The 22,294-nt window shown below is 37.5% G+C and overlaps 1 non-coding gene and 1 pseudogene across 1 annotated transcript; one reads left to right on the top strand and one right to left on the bottom strand.

The window, feature by feature from the left end:
* Positions 1–11,905: 11,905 nt before the first annotated feature.
* On the bottom strand, positions 11,906–12,022 carry LOC143685241 (U5 spliceosomal RNA). Its single transcript, XR_013176489.1, has one exon. It is a non-coding gene; the product is annotated as a U5 spliceosomal RNA (small nuclear RNA).
* A 4,414-nt stretch (positions 12,023–16,436) lies between these two features.
* Positions 16,437–18,803, top strand: LOC143682399 (pyridoxal-dependent decarboxylase domain-containing protein 1 pseudogene; annotated as a pseudogene).
* The last annotated feature ends 3,491 nt before the right edge of the window (positions 18,804–22,294 follow it).

The raw sequence follows: 22,294 nt of genomic DNA, 5'->3' as shown, positions 1-22,294 counted from the left end.
ATGTTAGTGAAATAGTGTCCTCATTTTGTTCCTGTTTTCCCGTTCCTCATTCATTTCTCAGTACTGTGGCCATAGAGAGCTGGACACACCATGCCATTCCTCAGGACAGAATTTCTAATCAAATTCAGAGAAGAAAACATGTGCGTTGAATTACAGGAGTCCTATTATTCAGTCTCCTTGAACTCATTTCCTATTCCTCTCCAGCTTCCAAGCCTGCTTTAATGCCTCTGTCCATCTTGTTGTTATATATTAGTTTCTGTGTTTGTCAGTGTTCTCTAGGGAAACAGAACCAACAGGAGATATTTGTAAATATGAAATTTTTATAATTGTCTATGCAAACTGTGGGGGTGCATAAGCCCAAATTCCATAGCAGATTACAATCTGGCATTTTGAATCTTTGATGAATTCTCTAGCTGAGGCTGGCTGACTGAAATAAAGTTGAAGGTTCATGCTTCTGACTGCTGGAGCCATCATTACCTCCCCATTAAAATCCTTCAAATGATGAAATTAAATGTCTCTAATTGTGGAGCGCAGTCCCCTTAGCTCACTGCAGCTGTAATCAGCCACAGATACAATCAACATACTGATGATTTAAGTTCATGAAATGTCTTCACAGCAACAAATGTGTCAGTGCTTATTTGACCAGAGAACTGGACACCATCACCTGGCTAGGAAGACACATGAATCTACCCTTCCCAAACCACCCCTTGTCAACTTGGTAGCTATACACATGATCTTAAATCATGCTTAGTCTATAAATAAAAAAACAATAACAGACATAATTTTTGCATAACAATACTCAACTGTCTTTTGTATAACCAGAAGTGCACTAAATCTCTCCAGAATAAGGTGCAAGTCCTTGGGTAATATTCACTCTTAAGCTTGATATCCTGTAACTTAAACACTATAACATGAACAGTACAAATTATGTTATATGATAAAGCAAAAGATAAAGAAAAAAGATTCTGTTTTATGTACAAATATAATTATACTCATAACAAAACAGGGAAGAAATACTCATACCATTACAGTCCTTATTTCTGTAACTGGCCATATGGTCATAGTTCATATTTATCACTACCTCCTTCCATTTCACAGTCCATGTTTATTCTACAGTCAGCAAGTACCTCAGCTGGCCACGGCTCTTTGCCTGGTGAGGTGACCCAAACTTTCATTCCTGAAGTTTCTGGGCCATTGGTACTCCCTCCTGGATTGGGTTGTTATGGTTTTTCATTGACTTTATCACAGGGCATGGCAGTATTAAGAGATGCCCTAGGGGATCTCCTATATTACAGGAAAACCCTTTTTTATATCTCCATTGTGTAGTTACAGTCCCATTTCCCCTTGATAGCCAGGATCAATCACCCCAGCCAATACAGTAATCTCCTACCTTGTTGTTCCAGAGGCATGAGACGCACAAAATTGCCAAGTGGTAGTTTAACTTCCAGTTCAATGAAATCATTGTTGTGTTTCCTGCTTGGAGCACAACTCCTTATGGAATGAAGACCTATACATGAAGAGACCTTAAGGTTGTAGGGATAGGAAGGAAAAACTTTCCTAGTGGATCACTAAGGGTTATAGTGAGTGGATCCATTCCCATTTCCACCCCTTGATTCCTGGACCCATGAATCTGGCTATGGAAGAAGCAGTACGAGAGAGTGGATGCTGATTCAGAACATACACAGCCTCCTGGAGAAATTATCCCAGTCCTACGAGGTATTGCCACATAGTTAGCACTATAATTAAGACTTCAAAAGACCTTTCTTCTATTCTATTATGCCAGCTGCCTTTGGGTGTTGGGGAACATGGAAAGACCAGAGAATTCCATGAGCATGTGCATATTCCCACACTTAATTTACTGTGAAGTGGGTTCCTTGATGAGAAACCATGCTGTATGAAATACCATGATGGAAGATAAGGTATTCCATAAGTGCAGCAATAGTAGTTTAGGTGGAAGTATTGCACAAAAGGCAAATCCATATCCAGAGTATACATCTATTCCAGTTAGAACAAATTGCTGCCCTGTCCATGATGGAAGTGGTCCAATGTAACCAACCTGCCCCCAGGGTGATCACCTTGAAGAATGGTGCCATATTGGAGAGTAAGTGTGGGTCTCTGTTGCTGGCAGATTGGGATTCCAGCACTGGCTTTATCAGATCAGCCTTGGCGTGTGGAAGTCCATGTTGCATGCAAAACCACCATGCAAAACCACCATACTTGCCACCATGATCAGTTTGTTCATGAGCCCATTGAGCATGGCAAGAATGGCTGTGGAAAGGGACTGCTTGTTATTCACAGAACCGGTCACCTTATCCACTTGATTATTGAAGCTCTCCTTTGCTGATGTCACCATCCAGTGAGCAAATATCTTCATGTTTTATATCCACTCAGAAAGCTCTGTCTATATATGTCTCCCCCAAAACTTTTTGTTGGCAATTTTCCAATCATGCTCTTTCCAAGTCACTGACCTAACAACCAAATCATTAACAACTTACCATGAGTCAGGATACAAATGCATCTTTGACCAATTTTCCTTTCAAACAAAGGGAAAACCAGGTCAACTGCTCAAAGTTCTGCCCACTGGGAAGATTTCTCCTCACCACTGTCCTTCATTGACCTTCCAGAAAGGGGCTGCAGTGCTGCAGCTGTCCACCTTCAGGTGGTACCTGCATATTCTGCTGAACCGTCTGTAAACCAGACTTCAGTTTTCCTTAGTCAAGTGATTGTAAGGAATTCCCCAAGTGGTCATAGGTTTGGACTGGGAAAGAGAAGGTAATGTGACAGGAGTGGAGGCCATGGGCACTTAGGCCACTTCCTCATGTAATTTACTTGTGCTCTTAGGACCTGCTTGACCTCTTTTTTTTGTATGTTGTATGGCAGAGTCACATTCATTATCTTTCATGTGAGTACCCCATTGTTCAATTTTATTGTTTGTTTTTGTTTGTTTTGCTTGTTTGCTTTTTGGGAAGTGCATGGACTAGGAATCAAACCCATGTTTCCTGCATGGCAGGCAAGAATTCTACCACTAAAATATCCTTGTACCCCCAGAGCCCTATCTTTTATATACCATTTTCATTTTATAATGGAGTGCTGTTATGCACTCCCAAATTTATGGCTTTGCTGGTCAAATAACACCCAACTCATGATAGGCAACTCAGCTCTTATGGTAATTTTGTGGCTCCTGGTTAAGCACTCAGTCTCTACTAAGGCCCAGTAGCAGACCAAAATCTGTTTTTCAAAAGGAGAGTAGTTATCTACAGAGGATGGCAAAGTTTGATCCAATCACTAACATCAGACTCAATGGTGAAATGCTGAAAATTTTCCTTCTAAGGCTAGGAACAAATAAGGGATATTCACTGTCACAGTGCTATTCAACATTGTAGGTAAGTTCTAGCCAGAGTAATTAGGTGAGAAAAAGAAATACAAACACAGCAAAACAGTGGGATACAAGACAAACATATAAAAAATAAGAAGTGAGTAGGAGAAACTGATCTTGAGATTTAATACATCAAAATAATCAGATGTTGAGTCATTACTAAAAAATTTCAATCCAAACTTCCTGTTTCTTCAAGAAACAGGAAGATATGGCTCTGGCAAAGGAAGAAATTAAAACTGCAGAGGAGACACAGAAGTTAGAAAAACTAATCAACATCTTCAAACAAATATTTCCAATGGACCTCTTTTGTTGCTCAGAGGTGGACTTTAACTCTCTAAGGTCAACTCTGCAAGTGAAATCATTGCCTACACCCCCCCCCCGCCAATGTGGGACATGACATCCAGGGGTGAACTTCTCCCTGGCAACAAGGAATATTACTCCCAAGGGTGAGCCTGGCCATGATGCCATGGGATTGACAATGACCAAAAGGGGGGAAAGAATTGTAACAAATAAGGTATCAGTGGCTGAAGAAGTTCAAATAGAGTTGAGAGGCTACTCAGGAGGCTACTCTTATGCAAATTTCAGCTAGCTATGGCTATTATCATGATTTGCCAAATCCCAATCAAAACAACTCCTGCCAACCTTAAAGAACACCCAAGGGTTTTATCTGAAATTCTACAAGGTTTCCGTGCACTAGGATTACATCCCAGAAACAGACAACCTCCAGATGGATTCCTAGGCCAAATAAGTCCTGAAACACAGAGGGGCCAACCTCTCCAAAACAGTGACTAGTTCCATCCCCCTCCCATATTATTGAGAGCCCTTTATAACATGAAAACTTTAGAATGGTCATAGCCCAAATACTCCTAAATATTGGAAGAAGGATCAAAGGATTTTATACCTTAAGCACAAGCATGAATGGAAACAGATAAATGAGACCCCCTCAAAATTAAAAAAAAAAATTGTTCTTCAAAAGACTTTACAAAGAAACTAATGACAGCCAATTCAATGGGAGAAAATATTTAAAATCACGTATCCAGTAAAGTATAATATCCAGAATATATTAAGAAAAATCCTACAAGTCAACAGTATAAAGACAAAAAATTTCCAACAATGGGCAAAAGCCCTGAACGGAAATTTCTCCAAAGATTATATACAAATTTCTGAAAAGCACATGAAAGTATGGTCAAGTTAATTAGCTATTTGGAAAATGCAAATCTAAACTAAAATGTAAAAAATTTTCACACCCACTACAATGGCTACTATTAAAAAAGAAAACAATAATGTTGTAGAAAATATAGAGAAATAGGAACACTTATTTACGGCTGGTGGGAATATAAAATGGTGCAGCCACTGAGCATTGCAATTTGGTAGTGCCTGGGAAAGCTAACTATAGAATTAGCACATGACCTGATAATCCCTCTGCTGGTATATAACCAAAAAAACTGAAAGCAGCAATTCAAATATGTATTTGCACACTAATATTCATAGTGGCATTATTCAAAATAGCCAAAAAAAAAAATGGAGGCAACCCAAGGATCCATCAATCAATGAAGGGATAAACAAAATTTACTAAGTACATACAATAGAATATTATTCAGCCATATGAAGGGATGACATTCTGAGTCATGCGACAACGTGGTTGAAGCTTGAAGATATGTTGAGTTATTTAGCCAGACATAAAAGGTCAAATACTGTATGATCTCACTGATATGAAATGATTGGGTAAGCAAACTCATAGACTTATAATCTAGAATACAGGTTACCAAGAGCTGGGCTGGGGGTAGTGAATGAGGAGTTAATGCTTCTGTTGTACAGATCTTTTATTTAGGTTAATGGTAAAATTTGGGAAATGAATGTTAATGATGACACCATTACATGGTGAGTGTGATTAACAGCATGGAATAATCTACATATATATGCATGTAGATTAAAGGGGAAATTTTTGGTCAAATAAGTGATTGAATGAAAATTAAAATATAAAACATAGAGTCATAGAAAACAATGAAACCTATTGCAAACTGTGGGCTACGTTTAATAGTATAATTTTAATATTCTTTCATAAATTGTAACAAAGATACCACCTTAATGCAAAATGTTAATAATGGGGAAAGGTATATAGGAACATCATATTCTCTACACGAATTTTCTATAAACTGACAATAAGAATACTGTTTCTTCAATTGTAACAGTTACAACAGTAATACAAAATGCTAACAATAAGGAAAACTAAATGTTTGGGTTTGTTTTATGGGAACTCTGCAATTTCTGCTTGACTTTTTTGCAAACTTAAAATTGTTCTAATAAAAAAATAAAATGATACAAACAAAGCAATCCTTAAAAAGGATAAATTTGCAACACAAAAATAATTAAATATGCAATTACAATAAGACATAGGACTTCATAACTTAGGTTTTGATCTTGAAAATGCACCAGGGATAATTCAATTTTCAGAATGGATTTTATTGCTTATTTTTGTTGATAGCAAAAGTTTGAAAAATATGTAATTCTAAAACATATATATTAGTTGAGTAACTATGCCATGTTTACACAATAGTATACTCTTTACCTATAAGAAATAATGAATATGTATTCTCTCATCAACTGTAATAAAATACCATATTAATGCTAAATATTAACAATGGGAAAAGTATATGGAAGTTAATGGAAACTGTAATTTTTTCATAATTTTTCTGTAAACCTATGGCCTCTGTAATAAAAAAGAAAAATAATGAATACAATTTATGTGAGCTGTTATATAATGTTTTCCAGTACTTATTAAGTGAAAAAGTTTATTGCGTGAGAGTTTATGTAGTATTCTATGCAATGAGAAAACACATAAATCTGCTGCTTTTTGCAAAATGAATCATGGGAAAGAGAAATCAGTAAATCTGTAATTTCCTTTCCTACATGGCATTTGGCAACACAATGGAAGTATAAGAAGTGTGTGGATCTTCACTAAGTATAGATAATTTGGATGGAAGGGAGTATATTATTTATTGTGAAGAAGTATATTTGTTTTCTACATATTCAAAAAGAAAAATTAAATCAGGAAGGACAAAAGAAATCTTAAAATTGAGTGAAATAACTATATTAAAACAACATAACCTTGTTCAAAAGAAAAAAATACATTCCAAATTACTTTTGAGAAGAGAAATTTCAATATATCTTCTCTGTCTGGGCGTGGGTGGGAGAGAAGAGCAACAAATAAATCTTCAACTATTTTAGATAGGTTGATTTTCATTATGGTATGGTTATAGGACTTCTAAAAGAGTGTCATATGTGTTTTAGGGTTGTGCAGATAAGTAAATTTTTTCACATTGTTAAGATCTAGATTTCAGTATGGAACAATGTAAAAATGGATAACAAGGAAGAAGATATAAACCATCAGTATGAAATAATGATATAATTATTGCTAAATAGAGCTAGAATCAATGAAATCCCTGGAACACTGATCAAATCTAGGGCTCATATCTTATACCGATTATGCCTTCTTATCCTTTCTATCTCCCAGAATTTAATCCCCCAGAAACTTGATACAGTGGTGCTCCAAACTGGCCCCAAAATGTAAACACACACACACACAGATATGCCTTATATTCCATTGAAGAAAAAAAAGACCAATTGATAACTGAGAGACTCTGAGTGATCTCTATGCAATATTCTTGGAAAAATTACAAACCACAATCTAATCATGAAGGAAAAAAAGAAAATCCTAAATGAGGGAACATTCCTTCCAGTAAATGTCCTGTGTTCTTAAAAATTATCAGTGCCATGAAAGACAAAAATTCTGAACAACCGGTAATACAACTAAAGGAATACACCAAATAAGCATAATGTCTGACGCTGAAATGCATCAAATACTGAAAGTGGAGAAGGCTTTAAAGAGCATTACTGATAGATTTTTTAATGGGATATGGATGTAAAAAAGAGATGAAATAATTTCATCAATATTTAGTTTTTTTAATTATGGTTCTTGAACCATGGCAAAATTTAAGTATTAAGGAATCAGGTAAAGGTTATTAAAGAGATCTTTTTAATACCCTTGCAACTTCTCTGAAAGTTTGAAATTATAGCAAATTTTTAAAAAAATAAGTTATGTTAGTTTAAAAGAGAAATATCAAGATAATGTCTGTATATCATGCAATAACTGCAAATTGTATTGTCATATGTAAAATCAAGTCAAAATGTTCATAATTTAATGTGAGACTTTTCTTCTAGAGAAAATATATGTTCTTGCTCAGAGTAGTGTATAATGTTCTCAACTAGTCTGTCAGACACCCTTGACAAATTTGTGAAAATAAATGAGTACATTCAACTATATTCACTGAAATGATGAAATTCTAGAATTATGAATAAAATATACCTCTCTATCTTCAATTCAGGGAACTTAGAATAATGTTATAGTGTATCAACATATGAAAATTATGTTCTCAGAGGATTTATCTGAGTAACATGCTATACAATATTCCTTGTCCTCAAAACTTCTAGACATTGATGGCATTCATTGGAGGATTTTCTATATTTCCAGGAATAACAAAGAAAAAACATATTAAATGAGGATCAAGAAAGAGACTTTGTTTTTAACACCCATAATGCAGAGTCTGTCACATATGAGAACATTAATGAACATAAATCAAAGCTGCTAGTACTGCAGTATGATAAAGAAAGATAATCACATTACAAAATTTAAAAATGAGTATATTAATTTAAGATATTTGTTCAGGAATTAACCTGATATTTCTCAAACAATTTACATTTTCTTAATTGTTGCAAACATTTTAAATGAACTGTCATTTTTCTGAAAATGAAATCAGTGTTACTTTAATTCAAAGGCTGAAGGTGTTATTGATTCTACGTGCTAAAAGAATATATCACCCAAAACAAAACTATTTATTTGATTTTAACTCATATGAATTTATTTTGATATTTGCTTCTGTATTTGCAACTATACGATTTGACTTATGTTCTTGAAAAAACATTCAATATTTCAAGAATAATAATAGATAATCATGGTAATACAGTTCACATAAATGATATTGAAAATCGTACTGAATTCTCTACACTACAATTCATGCAATTAACTCCCCATGGAAGAGAGATCAAGTTTTATCAGTTAATAAATTTTCTTGGAACTATGTAGTAGACAAATGGAATTGTGCTACTGTATCTCCAGTAACCAAAATTTGGAAGAATCTAGCAAAATTTATTTACCTAATACAGATGAAAGAAAAAAATTTCCAAATTCTTACAACAATGTCCTTAAAAATTATTTCGGTCTCATCACTCTACAGTGAGGGTGTTTACTATGAGATTTATTTTGCTTTTCATATTAGGCGACACCAACTTTATGCATGGTTTCTCAGATATGATGTGAATTTGAATCAAAAAGTTGATTAAATAAATGCACATTCTTGAATTTTCTGAGGGACCCATTGAGGCAAAGACGTTAAGGATATTTGACAGGAGTCTTCATTTTAATTTTGCAAGCACAGTTATTTCCATCTGGACCAGCGCTACAAAGGAGAAACATGTCTCTCAGTGTGAACTTGATTTATTGCAAGTGCACTCTGCAAGGACTGGAGACATCTTATCAAAACAAGTGCAAAGTGGGGATGTCAGCTAGAGTTTTTATAGGTAAAGGAAAGGGATCACTTTTAATTATAGACCATAGCTTTCAATAGGTTCATTTTCATATACATACCACTGTATTTTTAACTCCTTGTAATAGTGTCATATATTTACTCTAGTTCACAAAAGAATTTATTATACTGGTACTGTTAATCAAGTCATAGTCTGCCAGAAGATTCACTGTGTTATGCATTCCTGTTTTCACCTCCAGCTTTCTTTCTGGTAGCATACATGAATCTAAACTACCACTTTCAATCACACTGACTCACAATTCAGTACTAATAATTGCACTCACAATAACCTGATACTATACTCACAATAACCTCTATTCATTTCCAACTGTTTATGTTCAATCTAGGTAAAAATTCTACACATATTATACAGCCACTCCCCGTTCTCTAGCCTCATTATATCCCCTGGTACTGTATATTCTAGAATTTCTGTCTATGGATTTACAGATTATAATTAGTTCATATTAGTGAGATCATACAATATTTTTCCTTTGGTGACTGACTTGTTTCACTCAAAATAATGACCCTAAGGAACATGTATGATGCCATGTGTTTCAGAACCTCATTTCCTCTTAGTACTCAATAATATTCCACTATAGAAATATAATATATTTTGTTTTCCATTCAACAGTTGATAGACACTTGGATTCTTTCTACCTTTTGGAAATTGTGAAAAATTCTGTAAACATTATTGTGCAGTGTCTCTTTGCATCCCTGTTTTCAGAACTTCTGGGTATATAAGTAACAGCACTTTATATGGCAATCTGAACCTAGGATCTCTGAGGAACCACCAAACTACTTTGACAGTGGCTGTACCATTTTACATTTCCACCAGCAGTGAATAAATGTTCCTATATCTCCACATTCTCCAACATTTGTGGTTTCTGTTTAATAGCAGAAATTCTGGTGAGCATGAAATGATTCCTCGTAGTTTTGATTTGAATTATCCTAATGGCTAGTGAATAAGAACATCTTTTCATGACCATTTTAGCCATTTTAATTTCCTCAGAAAAATGTCTATTCATGCTTTTCCAACTTTTAATTGGGTTATCTTTTTGTTTTTTAATTATAAGATTTCTTTATATATTGTGGGTATCAAACCTTTATGAGATATATGACTCTAAATATTTTCTCCCATTGAGTCACTTGCCTTTTCACCATTTTGACAAAGTCATTTGAAACATAGAAGTATTCAATTTTGACGAGGTCCCATCTATCTAATTTTCCCTTGGTTGCTTGTGTTTTGGGTGCAAGGTGAGTGAAACTATCTCCTATCACTAGATGTTGAAGATGTTTCCCTATGTTTTCTTGAAGGACTTTTATGGAACCTGCTCTGATATTTAGGTCTTTGATCCATTTTGAATTAATTTTTGCATAGGGTTTAAGATGGGGATCCTCTTTCATTCTTTTGGAAATGAATATCCAGTTCTCCTGGTCTAGTTTGCTAGCTTCAGGAATGCAATATACCAGAAATGGAATGACTTTGAAAAAAGGTGAATCTAATAAACTGCTAGTTTATAGTTCTAAGGCCATGAAAATGTCCAAATTAAAGCAAGTCTATAAAATCTCTGAATTAATGCACCAACGAGGTATTTTACTTTCACTCAAGAAAGGCTGATGAAGTTCAGGGTTTCTCTCAACTGGAAAGGCACACAGTGATGTCTGCTAGCTTTTTCTCCAGACTTCTCGGTTCACGAAGCTTCCTGGGGGCATATTCCTTTTTCATCTCCAAAGGCCTCTGGCTGCATTGGCTCTGTGGTTCTCATGGCTCTATCTTGTGGCTCTTATGCCCTCTCCAAAATGTTTCCTCTTTTAAGGATTTCAGTAAACTCATGAAGATCCACCTGGAATGGGTGGAGTCATATCTCCTTCTAATCAAAAGTTAATGCCATAATTGGGTGAGTCACATCTCATTGGAGATAACCTAATCAAGCTTCCAGCCTACAGTACTGAATAGGGTTTAAAATAAATGGCTGCCTCCACAAAATTGGATTAGGATTGGCTTTTCTGGGGACATAAAATCCTTTCAAACTGGCATATCTCCAAAAACTATTTATTGATGAGTCTCTTTTGTCCTAGTTGAGTGGATTTGGGAGCCTTGTCAGAAAACAAATGACCATAGACCTGAAAGTCTATCTCTTAACTAATCATTCAATTCCATCAATCATTTTGTCTATCTTTGTGTCAGCCTCATGCTGTTTTGACCATGGTGGCTTTACAATATGCTGTAAATCAGAAAGCATGAGTCCTCCAAGTTCATCATTTTCAAGGTGCTTTTGAGTATTCAAGACCCATTACCATTTCAAATACATTTTTAATTAGTTTTTCCATTTTTGCAAGTAGTCTATTGGAATTTTGGTTGGTACTGAATTGAATTTGTAAACCAATTTGGATAGAACATCTTAATGCTTGTTAATCTTATAATCCATGAAAATGGGATATCTTTCCATTTATTTAGGTCTTCTTTGACTTCCTTTAGCAATTTTTTGTAGTTTCATGTGTACAGGTCCTTTACATACTTAATTCAATTTATTCCTAGATATTTTATCATTTTAAGTGCGATTGTAAATGGAACTTTTTCTTCACTTACCTCATCAGAATACTTGTTCCTAGGTGTGCCAGTTTGAAATCATTGTGTACCCCAGAAAAACCATGTTTCAATCCTGATCCAGTCTCATGGGAGCAACCATTTCTTTTAATCCCTATACAGTGCTGTAGGTTGGCATCTTTGGATTAGATTATCTCCATGGAGATGCGGCACAATCAATTGTGGGTATTAACTATTCTTTTTTCACATGGATAGGCACCAGGAATTGATCCTGGGTCTCCAGCCTGGCAAGCAAAAAATCTGCCTGCTGAGCCACCATGGCTCACCCTATTTTTTTTAAGCCCTATATAAAGCAAGACCCCCCAAAATGGTGTATAAACTCAGAATTGTTTCTCTCCATGGGAATCTTTAGTAAAAGACAAAAGATTTATGTGATCAGAAAAGAAACCAGGGTACAGTATTAACTTTTAAAAAGAAATAAAAGAAAAAAAAAAAAAACCTCATACATCCCAAACTCTTTACCCCTCCCTCTCAATGACTACTAGTATTTCAATCTACCAGATTTATTTTAACCCTTAACCACCCCTATTATTTATTTACTTTTATCCATAGTTTTTAACTCATTTGTCCATACCCAGGATAAAAATAGCATCAGACACAAAGTTTTCACAATCAAAGACACATTGTAAAAGCTGTATCATTATACAATCATCTTCAAGAATCAAGGCTTCTAGAACACAGCTCAACAGTTTCAGGTACTTCATTCCAGCCACTCCACTACACCATAAACTAAAAATGGATATCTACGTAATGCATAAGAATAGCCTCCAGGACAGCCTGTCATATCTGTTTGAATCTCTCATTCACTGAGATTTTATCTTGTCTCATTTCTCTCTTCCCCCTTTTGGACAAGAAGTCTTTCTTAAGTCCAGGATGCTGAGTCCAAGCTCACCCTGGGAGTTCTGCCCCACGATACCAGGATGATTCACATTCTGGGAGTCATGTTGCATGTAGAGGGAAGGCAGTGAGTTGGCTTATAGAAAGAGGTCACATCTGAGCAACAAAAGGGGTTCTATGGGGGTGACTCTTAGGCATGATTATAAGTAGGTTTAGCTTCTCCTTTGTAGGAATAAGTTTCAAAGGGTTGAACCGCAAGATTGAGGGCTCAGCCTATTAATTCAGTTGTCCCCACTGCTTGCAAGAATATCAGGAATTCCCCAAAAAGGGAAGTTGAATATTTCCTCCTTTCTCCCTAGTCCCCCAAGGGGACTTTGCAAATACTTTGTATTTGTTGTCCAAATTACTCTGGGATATATCAGAGCATCACACTAACCTGGACAAACCAACAGAATCTCACAGTGTATTCAAGACTCCCTGTACTTATGGTGCTCAACTAAACTGGCCATATGAGTTAAATTAGGAAATGTGCTACCCAAATATAAATTTTGCACCAAATAAACATCTTTTCCTTTGGCCTCACACAGAAGTTGAAATTTTAAAATTTTGATAAGATTATTTTGACTGTGATTCCCCCTTGACTAATATGTTTTTGTTAATTGGGTTTGTGTTGAAGGTTTCCTTTGTAACTTGCAGTATTTCATAGCCAAACCAAGGCCATGTTCCTACTGAGAGAATACAAATCTATTCCAAAGGGCCCCAGGGTAATAGGTAACTTCTCAGACTGTACTTTCCAACCTTTCCAGCAGAAAACAATGGAGCTCTTCAGTGAGCAATTCCCATAGCCCTACAAATTTAAGGTATTTTTTTTATCCCTCTAACCCCCCAGTTTCTATGGCAAGTGTAGATAAAGGCCCCTCACTGCTTAAGGCACCTATCTAGACAGCACTGAAACTGAGGACTCCTACTGTACTATTTCACCAACCAACATCTGGCCAACATCTGGATCAAGACTGTTCCACATTCCCCTATTTTCCAAAGGGAAAAGACTCTCTTTCTCTACCAGACCACTGCAACCCACCTGGCAAGAATCAGATGTTTTAGGGACTGCTGGATTCAGATGTGGGGGATGAGGACCTGGGGATCCAGTGGAACTCAGTCACTCAATGTATTTGCTCTGTCTGTGGAAATAGTGGGCCTGCAAGCTCCCTGAGATTCTACGTTGAAATGTTCAATGTTGCAGAATCCAGGGTTCACCCTTTCTGGCCAACAGTTGGACAAGGAGTGCACAGCATCTCACCAGCCGGCCTGACCCAAGCTGACCCACCACCTCCAGCCCTGGGGGTTGAGGAGAGGTACCAAGTGCCACTGTTGAGTTCATGCACCACAATTTTTCAGTCATAGTTTCTCTGTTATTTTTGTCCAGATCTTCCTTATATGTTGCAAGTGTCCTTCCATGGTCTTCTGAGCCCAATATCTGCTGTTTTAGATAGCTCCTGTCTGTTCTCTAGGTACTTTTGGTGGAGGGATGAGTTCTGCCTATCTTTATTTCACCATATTGCAAGAGGTTCTCCCTTAATTTACCTATTATATTCTTATTATTGCACCTTGGTTTCAATTCTATCACCTTTTCACTGTTTTATGTTAAAATGTTATGCCCTAATAGATAAAATTTGGTTGAGTAAGACTATAAAATTGTTGGTACAAATATTAAGTCAGATCAAATTACTTCACAAAGTTTTGGAGTAATGCAGTCGCATATATATATATTCCTTTACTTTTTATGTTGCAAAAATAGGTATAGAGGGTAAATTATGAATACTTTTTCCCCAATTACATAGCAATTTAGGCATAAACACAATTCTGATTGGGCAAAGAGTTTAGATATTTAGGATGTGAGAAATCAAGGAATTCAGTCCTTTTCGACCATGCACTCTCCATAGCACAGCAGGGAATGATGTGGTTGTGGGTGATGGGCACTGCCCAGAAACCCAGGTAAGTAAGGAGACATGAGGTGCTCATCCAGCCTCAGCAGGACCAAAGGCAGCCATGACCAGGGGATTCCATGGTAACACTTGGGGCTGTGCTGCTCTGATTGTCTGGGATTAGGCTTGGTGAACAAATGCTCCCCAGGTACATTTTTCTGTTTGTTATCGGAGAATCATGTCTGAAGAACATGAGTTAATATTGTACAGAGGCTTTCATGAGGAATCTGCATTAGTCTAGTCAACATACTGCATAAGTATTCTCTGTGAATATTAATTGACATATGATTATCAGAATGTTTTATTGCTCATTGCAGTCAAATGCATTATTGATGAAAATTTGCAACAACCCAGTGAATTTTCCTCTCAAAAGACTAACAGAGTGTGGGTATCATCACATTTCAATCTTAACACAGTAAAATTAAAGGTTGAACAATATAGAAGAACCCATACAAAGTTGAATATTATACCATCTTAAAATTCTATGTTTAGAATTTTTTTTTAGTGCAGAGGATTAAAAATAGGGTAGCAGCCAAAGGTTTAGACTAGTGTCATTTTCTCTTTTAATCTGTTATATGCCGTGTATGGTATGAAATATATAAAAAGTAAGATTCTTTTTTATTTAGAGGTTCTTTTGGTCTTGAATAAATGGGTTATTGATTTATCAAGACTAAGTTTAAAAAAATTTTTATTGTGAAATAGACCATATATGGAGAAAAGTGATAGATTTCATTTTAACAAATAGCTATAGAAAAAACTTCAAAGTATGGTATGGGTTACAAGTCCACAAATTCAGGTGTTTCATTCTAGCTGTTCTAATACACTGGAGACTTAAAAGAAATGTCAATATAATTATTTAGTAGCCATGCTCATTTGTTAAATACTATCTTCTATGTTGCAGCTCCTCCCTCTCATTTTGTCCTTTTCTCAATCTTTATGGATATTTGGGCAATGACCATTCTAACTTCTTCATGTTAAGAAAGGGTGTTGACATTATAGGTAGGGGGTTGCAATTGGTTATTGTTTTCAGAGAGACTGGTAACTTGGGTTTCAGGGTTTAACTGGCATAGGAACAATCTGGATGTTTTAGGTTTCTGAGAAATAAACTGAGAGAAACTATTATAGCGTCTCAGACGCTCTATAGTATAAAGTATCTATATAAAGAAAGCCCTGGGCATGCTTTAGGGTTTTCAGGATACTGTTTGCTGGGGCTTGGCATACAGTGGCAATATGCAATATCTAGCTGAAGCATGTATAAGAGTAACTACTACAATGGCTCTCCACTATATTTGAAATCTCTTAGCCACTGCAGCCTTATATTTTTATTTATTTATTTCCCCCACTTGGATCAAGTAGCATTGTCAACCCCATGATGCCAGAGCCAGACTCATCGCTGGGAGTCATGCCCCACATTTCCAGGAGAATTACACCCCCGGAAGTCATGTCCCACATAAGGGGAGAGTCGTGAGTTCAAATGTATTCCACGAAGGATGCTGAAAGACTGAAGAAAGATGTTGCATACTCCTACCCATAATGTCAACACCCTTTCTTAACACGAAGAAGTTAGAATGGTCATTGCCCAAATATCTACTGGCCTTTACAGAACCTTTCCAACACTCTACATAAATTGAAAGTAACCAACTAAGTAATGCTAAATTGGGCCCTAGGTTTGCTGCTACTATATCCTGCTCATGACAATTACAACCTCGATTTCTAGAGAACTACAGAGAATTTGAGAAGCAAATAATTCTGAGATCAAAAACTTGAACTAGGCCCACCCGCTGGGGTCCCGCCCTGCCCCGCCTCCGGGTATCGGTGGGTCCTCCACCGGGGGACGTTCCCAGGCGGCTCCTCCTCCTCCCAGCCCGTCGGCTGTTGGCCTGGGGGACGTCAGAACTGCCAGCGTGGAAACCGCAGCTGGGCGAGGGAGGCAGAAGTAGCTCCCGGGACCGCCGGGGCACCATCGAGCTCAGCTGACCGTGTCAGCTATGGACGCATCCCTAGAGAAGATAGAAGACCCCACATTAGCCGAAACGGTAAAAAAAAAATTGAAGGAAGCGATGAAGATGCTAGAAGACAGTCAAAGAAGAACAGAGGAGGAAAATAAAAAGATGCTCATATCAGGAGACATCCCAGGGCCACTCCAGGGCAGTGGACAAGATATGGTGAGCTTCCTCCTCTTAGTTCAAAATCTGATGCATGGAGATGAAGATGAGGAGCCCCAGTGTTCCTGAATCCAGAATATTGGAGAGCAAGGTCATATGGCTTTGTTAGGCCACAGTTTGGGAGCTTATATTTCAACTCTGGACAAAGAGAAACTGAGAAAACTTACAACAAGGATACTTTCGGATACTACCTTACGGCTATGCAGAATTTTCAGGTATGAAAATGGCTGTGCTTATTTCCATGAAGAAGAAAGAGATGGACTTGCAAAGATCTGTAGGCTTGCCATTCATTCTCGCTATGAAGACTTCGTGGTGGATGGATTTAATGTGTTATGTAACAAAAAACCTGTTATATATCTTAGTGCTGCTGCTAGGCCTGGCCTGGGCCAATATCTTTGCAATCAGCTTGGCTTGCCCTTTCCCTGCTTGTGTCGTGTGCCCTGTAACACTATGTTTGGATCTCAGCATCAGATGGATGTTGCCTTCTTGGCAAAAATGATTAAAGAAGATACAGAGCGAGGAAGACAGCTCCTGTTGCTTGTTGCAAATGCTGGTACTGCAGCAGTAGGACACACAGACAAGATTGGACGTTTGAAAGAACTCTGTGAGAAGTGTGGCATGTGGCTTCATGTGGAGGGTGTGAATCTGGCAACATTGGCTCTAGGTTATGTCTCCTCCTCAGTGCTGGCTGCATCAAATGTGATAGCATGACACTGACTCCTGGCCCGTAGCTGGGCTTGCCAGCTGTTCCTGCAGTTACACTTTATAAACATGACGATCCTGCCTTGACCCTAGTTGCAGGTCTTACATCAAATAAGCCAGCAGACAAACTCTGTGCCCTGCCACTGTGGTTATCTTTACAGTACTTGGGACTTGATGGGATTATGGAGAGAATAAAGCATGCCTGTCAACTGGGTCAATGGTTGCAAGAAAGTTTGAAGAAAGTAAACCACATCAGAATCTTGGTGGAAGATGAGCTGAGTTCTCCAGTAGTGGTGTTCAGATTTTTCCAGGAACTACCAGGCCCAAATTCAGGGCATAAGGCTGCACCGGTGCCCAACATGGTGCCTTCATGTAGTCGGCCGGGAGAGGCACTCCTGTGATGCACTGCATCGCTGGCTGGGAGGACAGCTGAAACAGCTGTTGCCTGCGAGCAGCCTCACTGTCATGGATCTGGAAGTCGAGGGCACGTGTGTGCGGCTCAGCCCTTTGATGACAGCAGCAGTTTTAGGAACTCAGGGAGAAGATGTGGATCAGCTCATAGCCTGCATAAAGAGCAAGCTGCCAGTCCTGACCTGTACCCTCCAGCTGAGAGGAGAGTTCAAGCAGGAGGTAGAAGGAACAGAAGGTCTTTTATATGTTGATGACCCCAACTGGCCTGGAATAGGGGTTGTCAGGTATGAACATGCAAATGATGATGAGAGCTGTTTGAAATTAGATCCTGAAGGAGAGAAAATCCATGCTGGACTCCTGAAAAAGTTAAATGAACTGGAATCTGACCTTACATTTAAAATGGGCCCTGAGTATAAAAGTATGAAGAGCTGTATTTACACTGGCATGGCAAGCGATGATGTCAGTATTTCAGAACTCGTGGAGACCATTGCAGTCAAAGCCCGAGAAATTGAGGAAAACTCAAGGCTTCTTGAAAACATGACATAAGTTGTTTGGAAAGGAATCCAGGAAGCACAGGTTCAGCTGCGGAAGGCAAATGAGGAACAACTTCTGGAAGAGGGAGTGTTATGGCAGATCCCTGCAGTAGAATCTGTGCTGAATTGGTTTTCCCCAGTACAAGCTGCATGAAAGGGAAGGACTTTTAACTTAACAGCAGGCTCTCTGGAGTCCACAGAACACACATGTCTCCAAAATACAAGGTACAGGAGTTACGCTGCCTCCAACCCCCTCAGGCACTTGCACTAGACAGAGACTTCCGGGCCAGAAGCCTTTTAAAAGGTCCCTAAGAGGTTCAGATGCTTTCAGTGAGACAAGCTCGGTCAGTCACACTGAAGACTTAGAAAAGATGGAGCAACTGTCCTGTGGGCTGGAACAAGACACCCTAGAAGTGAACAGCCCTGGGCAAAGCCCAAGGGACCCCATCCTTCAGGCAGCAGGCCACACTAAGGCTCTCCAGGACAGGGCCCAGTGACCAGAGATGACTGTCCACACGTAGAAGAGCCAGAGAGCTTGAGATAAAACTCAGTGTTTGGCTTGAGACTGTACTGAATATTGTTTCAGGGAACATGAAGTTATATTGAAAATGTGAACTGTGTCACATGCTAAAACAAAGGAATTACTGTTATTTGTGCTTAACTGGGATTTTTTGCACAAATATGTGCCTAAAAGCCAGGCTTTCCAGGAGGGCAATTTGAATGTTTAATTTAGTGGTATGTTGAACAACAAACAACTATTGTTTTTGTCCTAATCAATTATAGTAATACCATTTTTTTCCCTGAGTTAGCACAAACACTTTTTATTAACAAAGAACACTTGAAAATTCAAGTGCCTGCCACTTGAAATACTTGCTCATATCTTTCTAAGTATAAGTGTAATTATTAGGTTGCATATAATAATTTTTCCATAAAACAGCTTTCTTTTAGAACTCTCCTGGTTCTCTGCTGTACTTCTGCAGAGAGGAGACAGCATTCTTTGCCATCTGTTTGAGTTGGTATTTTAGTTTGATCAAGTTGAAATATACAGCTGGATTGTGTTTGACTTAAAGGAGAATGGGTTTCAGTGGGATTGTAAATAACTGTGTCAGAAGCCCTCTCTGGCCATCCCCAACTGCTGCTTTTCTTGAAGACATAAGGACTGTGTCCACTCAAGCTGTGGCAGGGTTATCAAGCAAGTTAGACTGGGCAGTGCTTCTGTCTGTGATTTTCCTCTGCCACAAATCTCTCTCTTCCTTTACATACTATTTGTAAACAAATTAAAAGAACTCATCTATTAAGAATAACTGAGAAGTCTGACCATATATACATAATTTTTTTAAGCTGGTAAAACTTTTAAATTGGCACGTAGGTATGGCGTGTACTCATTTCTATGTTTAATATTGGAACATCTGATAGATGCTACCCTTAAGAATGTACTATTGGGCAGGCCACGGTGGCTCAGCAGGCAAGAATGCTCGCCTGCCATGCCAGAGGACCCGGGTTCAATTCCCAGTGCCTGCCCATGTAAAAAAAAAAGAAAGAAAAGAAATAATAAAAAGAACTTACTATTAAATATGCAGTCTAGCACCTAGTTAAGTTTAAAGTAAGTATACCTTTGACCTATCTCACATTTATGAAACTTCTGTAGCTTCTGTTCCTTTAACAACTCACCCTCTTGGGCCCAACTTAGAAAAGAGAACCAGAAAAGTCATCTTCCTCCGGTTGATCAAGCCAGACTGCTGCTGAAATAATTAGAAGTAAGCCCTTAATTACTGCCTGTTTCTATTTTTCCAAAAGTACTTCATGACTTCATTTATCACAAGTAATGGCCCCAGTGCCTTTTTAGTCCAGCAATTTCACTGTGTAGATTTTTTTTAAATGGTGGGGAATTCACATTGGGTTTGTGGACTGTAAGTATTGGAAGCCTTATACCACATTAAGCCTAATTACACTCTGATTTCATGTCATTTCTGACACTAGGCACTCATGAAAGTGCAGTTTACCTTTTTCTTGTGTGGGGTGGGGGGTGCAGATGATTAAAGTCTTCCCTATCTGTTTATTTGGTGCAATGAAGTATAGCAGATAAAATGGGGGACGGGTAAATTATCACCTTTAACAAGATTAATTTTTAAATGTTTTTTATTTGGAATTGTTAATTGGTTTTGCTGAAACAGAATTTCAACCTTAAGAAAGTTGAATGTTGGTTTCAATAAAGGTTCTTGAAATTGTTAAAAAAAAACAACTTGAACTATTTATTATTGATCCTCTTCATATATTCCATAAACTCTTTAGCCTACTTGTCTCTAAAGACCATTCAGTTTATGGCTGTTCACAAATTTCAGTATTTTAATAAGGAATTTAGGTAATGCATGGCTATTTTCTCCATCACACTCAAGTTATTTATTACGTATAGTTTTATACTTAGAGCTCCATTTGATACATAACCTAATTACTGGAGGTATCAAACATGAGCCAAAATTGTCAGCCTCAGCTTCCCCAAATTATTTACTTTAAAATTTTGTCTCCTCGGTATTCCCTCACATCTAATAAGTTAAATAATTGTGTTTTCCCTTCAAGCTTTTTTTCCTCTTTCTCTCTATTAAAATGCATGACATTATCTACTGCATGTCTGCCACTTCCACATTCTTGTGTTCATCTATTTTTTCCTATATGATCAATATAAATTAATATATATTATGTAACAGGGGAGAAGGGATGACAAAGATATGGAGACAAGTCCCCATAGTATCAGTGTGAAGAAATACTGCAGTTGGAAATTCCACATGAAGTGACAAGTCAATGCCTTCTGTTTGGGCAGATTTTATTGTACCTTCCTGTAAATTTAGTAAATATTTAAGAATGCATTTCCCATTTGAACCTCCCACACTCTGCCCTTTAACTCCTTCTCTTAAATATTATGATCATCCTCCTTCCATGGTTGTGGATAGTGAAACAGTCACAGAATGAATGCTGGCCATTGGATTTGGAATAGTTTTGAAGTGAAATAATTTATCATTTAATATCTCTAATTTAATGTTCTACAATCTATTATAAGAAATGAATCCATCTATTGCATTAAGAGAAAAAATAAAAATTGGGATAATGTCAAATAGGTAAACTTTTAAAATATTTTTTAAATGTTTCTAATGATAAAATTTGGTTTGATATTTCTCCACTCCTGTCCTTATATAAAACATTGTGAATTCTTCATTGTAAAAAGTTACTCACTGTCCTTGAGTGTTTGAGTAAAAAAATATGACCATGACCATACAGGGGCATATTTTTAATGTATTGTTTTTGTTTGTAAAGTCTACTGGAATGAAATATGCCAGAAATGGAATGGATTTTGCAAAGGGAATTTATTCAGTTAGACGTTTACAATTCTAAGGCTATGAAAATGTCCAAATAAAGGCATCAAGAAAGGTTGGATGATGTTCAGTGTCCCTCTGTCAGCTGGAAAGGCACATGGTGACAGCTGGTGGCTTTCTCTCCAGTCTTCCTCAAACGCTTCCCCAGGGGTGTTTTCTTTCTGCATCTCCAAAGGTCCCTGTCTGTGTGGGCTCTGAAGGTTTTTCCAAAAAGGTTTCTTCTTAAAGGACTCCAATAAGCAGCCCCACATTGATTATGTAGTGACACGTATCCATGGAAACCACCTAATCAAAAAGTCCCACCCAAAATTAGGTGGAAAATCTCCATGGAAGCAACATAATCAAAGGATGCAACCCTCCAGTACTAAATCACAATTAAAAAGCGTGGCTTCTCTGGGGTAAACAACAGTTTTAAGGCAGCACAATCTACCCTCTGGATCCCAAAATGACATGTTCTTCCAAAACGCAAAATACATTCATTCCATCACAATATTGCAAACCCATAAACCTTTTCAGTAACAACACAAATATAACACAAAGTAAGAAAGAGTACCAAGATCTCATCAAAGTCAGTTACAGACAATTTTCCCCTGGCTCTGGACCTGTAAAACTCAGAACAAGTTTTCTGTTGCCATACAAAGGAGAGGTACATGGCAATATCTGCTAG

The sequence above is a fragment of the Tamandua tetradactyla genome, chromosome 5 (genome assembly GCF_023851605.1).
Source record: "Tamandua tetradactyla isolate mTamTet1 chromosome 5, mTamTet1.pri, whole genome shotgun sequence".
Taxonomy (NCBI): Eukaryota; Metazoa; Chordata; class Mammalia; order Pilosa; family Myrmecophagidae; genus Tamandua; species Tamandua tetradactyla.
This window is presented reverse-complemented; position numbering and strand designations above follow the sequence as displayed.